Source organism: Rhinatrema bivittatum, chromosome 16 (genome assembly GCF_901001135.1).
Source record: "Rhinatrema bivittatum chromosome 16, aRhiBiv1.1, whole genome shotgun sequence".
Taxonomy (NCBI): domain Eukaryota; kingdom Metazoa; phylum Chordata; class Amphibia; order Gymnophiona; family Rhinatrematidae; genus Rhinatrema; species Rhinatrema bivittatum.
The window spans coordinates 71,632,143-71,636,035 of NC_042630.1; positions in this window are offsets into that span (position 1 = coordinate 71,632,143).

Consider the following 3,893-nt stretch of genomic DNA (forward strand, 5'->3'; position numbering starts at 1 on the left):
GGGGTGTATGTGTGGCGTGGGTGTGCTTGTGTGGAGGTGGTGCATGTGTGTATAGGTGGGGTGTGGGTGTGCATGTGTGGGGGGAGGGTGAGGTGGGGGTGTATGTGTGGAGTGGGTGTGCTTGTGTTGGAGGGGGGTGCATGTGTGTATAGGTGGGGTGTGGGTGTGCATGTTTGTGGGGGGGGTTGAGGTGAGGGTGTATGTGTGGAGTGGGTGTGCTTGTGTTGGAGGTGGTGCATGTGTGTATAGGTGGGGTGTGGGTGTGCATGTGTGGGGGGTTGAGGTGGGGGTGTATGTGTGGAGTGGGTGTGCTTGTGTTGGAGGTGGTGCATGTGTGTATAGGTGGGGTGTGGGGTGTGCATGTGTGGGGGGGGTTTGAGGTGGGGGTGTATGTGTGGAGTGGGTGTGCTTGTGTTGGAGGTGGTGCATGTGTGTATAGGTGGGGTGTGGGTGTGCATGTGTGGGGGGAGGGTGAGGTGGGGGTGTATGTGTGGAGTGGGTGTGCTTGTGTTGGAGGGGGTGCATGTGTGTATAGGTGGGGTGTGGGTGTGCATGTTTGTGGGGGGGTTGAGGTGAGGGTGTATGTGTGGAGTGGGTGTGCTTGTGTTGGAGGTGGTGCATGTGTGTATAGGTGGGGTGTGGGTGTGCATGTGTGGGGGGGTTGAGGTGGGGGTGTATGTGTGGAGTGGGTGTGCTTGTGTTGGAGGTGGTGTATGTGTGTATAGGTGGGGTGTGGGTGTGCATGTGTGTGGGGGGTTGAGGTGGGGGTGTATGTGTGGAGTGGATGTGCTTGTGTTGGAGGTGGTGCATGTGTGTATAGGTGGGGTGTGGGTGTGCATGTGTGGGGGTAGGGGGAGGTGGGGGTGTATGTGTGGAGTGGGTGTGCTTGTGTTGGAGGGGGTGCATGTGTGTAAAGGTGGGGTGTGGGTGTGCATGTGTGGGGGAGGTTGAGGTGAGGGTGTATGTGTGGAGTGGGTGTGCTTGTGTTGGAGGGGGTGCATGTGTGTATAGGTGGGGTGTGAGTGTGCATGTGTGGGGGGGTGGAGGTGGGGGTGTATGTGTGGAGTGGGTTTCCTTGTGTTGGAGGTGGTGCATGTGTGTATAGGTGGGAGTGCATATGTGTGTTTGTGTGTGGGGTGGGGTGTGTGCATGGGAGACAGTGGAGGGCGGAGGTGTCATGGGGGGAATGTACAATCTTATCCCCTCCCCTTCTTCTCCAACCCCCATTGCTCTTCTTCATCTCCACCCACTGCCCCTCTTCTTTCTCACTCTCCCAATTCTTCCCTCCTCTAGCCCCCTTCCCCTCTCACACTTGCATTCCTCCTGCCTCCTTCCACTGCTCCCATCTCTGCCCTTTTCACTCTTCCACGTTTCCCTCACCCAGCCCCCTTCCCTTTCACTCAATGTTATCTAGACCAGTAGTTCTCAACCTTTTTCCCATCGTGACACACCTGACAGGCCACGCTCACATGTGTGACACACTGCTCATTGCAATTCACGGCGGAAACAAAAATTAAAGGTTTGGTAATTATTTTTATTGTTTAAAACTACACAAGGAATAGATACATATTCTGTCTGAACAGAAATTGCATAAATAATAAACAACCCACACCAAAACAGCACCAATTTCCAGCACTTAAACAGTAATCACCTTACCTAAGAAAAGGCAACACTGAAAATATTACACCAGGCCTTACGATACCAATACATCTCCTATTAGGAAAACGGACCAAGTCAGGCTGCTATAGAGTCCTACACAGAAACTACACGCCAGCAGAAAACCTCACCTGAATCACATGTGCTGACCCTCACCTAACAAAGAATAAAGAGACCAAAATGCATAACTAGAAGCATGCAGACAAAAACTGAGCTGGAAACTGCAACAAGCCAGAGTCTCTGTATGCAGTGTAATAAAGGAAAAAAGAAACATCATCCATCCTTATAAAATAAATCAAGAAATATAAAATCAGTAGCAGTAAAACCATACTAACAAAAAGAATAGATTATTTCGAAACAGCTGATTAGTGGAATATCCAATAATTAAAAACTCATATAAAAAATTTCTAGATACCAATAAAATATTTCAAAATAGCAGACACAAAGACCCAGTAATGAAAAATAAGGATACAAATTATTTTTTGTGCTGCATACCTGGGAACATTTGATATCCAGGTGTCCTGAGATTGTTTTGAATTAGCAGCAGGAGGGTTGGTTTGCTTGGAACTTTCTCCTCTCTCTCTCAGTCACATACCAGCGCTCTCTCTCACACTGGCTATCAATTACACACCTATACACACATGCTCTCAGTCACTAACATATACACATCCTTTTTCTCTCACTTATACAGGCTCTTAATTACACACTTACACACGTGCTGCCTATCTTTTCAGGCTTACACACACAGGCTTTCAATCACACACATACATGCTGTCTTTTTCTCTCACACACAGACTCTCATTCACATGCTTACAAACATGCTCTCTCTCTTTCACTCATTTACACACAGGCTCTCAATCACATACTCAGATGCTCCCTCACCTAAACCAGCTCTCAATCACACACAGACACACATGCTCTCTCTTACTTATACACACAGGCTCTTAATCATACATACACATGATCTCTCTCACACACAAAGGATCTCAATCATACACACATACTCTTTCACACAAACAGGTTTTCAATCACAAACTTACACATACAGGTTCCCAATCGTAAACTTACATTCCTGCTCTCTCTCTTACAGGCAGGCTCTCAATCACAGACATACTCTCTTTCACATATACAGGCTCCCAGTCTCACTGCGAGGAGCTAACTGCCCAAGGGCAGTGGAATGCAGAAGAGGCGGGATGGAACATCAACCTCCTAGAAGCGCGGGCGGTCAGACTAGCCTGCCTACGGTTCGTTCACAGACTCCGGGACAAAGCGTTCAGAGTAATGTCAGACAACGCCACAACAGTGGCCTACATCAACCATCAGGGGGGAACCAGAAGCCAACAGGTGTCTCTGGAAATAGACCCCCTAATGTCGTGGGCGGAAGTAAACCTCCAAGAGATCGCGGCCATCCACATCGCCGGGAAAGACAACATCACGGCGGACTACCTCAGCAGAGAAAGTCTAGATGCAGGAGAATGGAAGATGTCGACCACAGCGTTCCAAATAATAGTGAACCGGTGAGGAACACCAGACATGGACCTTTGGCAAATCGGTCCAACACCCAAGTACCCAGGTATTTCAGCCGCAGGTGGGAACCTTAGTCCCAGGGGATCGATGCTCTGGTACAGACCTGGCCACAGGGGACTCTATTATACGCCTTCCCGCCGTGGCTCCTATTGGGATCAGCCCTGTCTGCAACCCTTTTTAACATATACATGCTGCCATTATGCTACCTACTTGCAGGGCTAGGAATTATACACTACATTTACGCCGACGATATTCAACTAATTCTACCCATAGAGGACACCTTAGAGAAAACATTAAACCTAGCCAACATGTACCTAAGCATTATAAAACAACTACTGACACAAATGGAACTTGTAATTAATATTGATAAAACAGAATTTCTACACTTAGAGCAAAAAAATTCTGAAATCAGTCTAACTTCAATAATACTCAAAGACAACCAGAAAATTGAACTAGCCGGAAAAGTACATAACCTTGGAATAATAATAGACCCTGAAATCAATCTGAAACAACACATATCACTAAAAATAAAGGAAGGTTATGCAAAATTCATGGTACTCAGAAGACTTAAACCACTACTAACTCAAAATGACTTCCGAACAATTCTACAGGCACTAATTTTCTCCAGCACAGATTACTGCAATGCCCTTATGCTTAAGAACATAAGAACATGACAAAATGCCATACTGGGTCAGACCAAGGGTCCATCA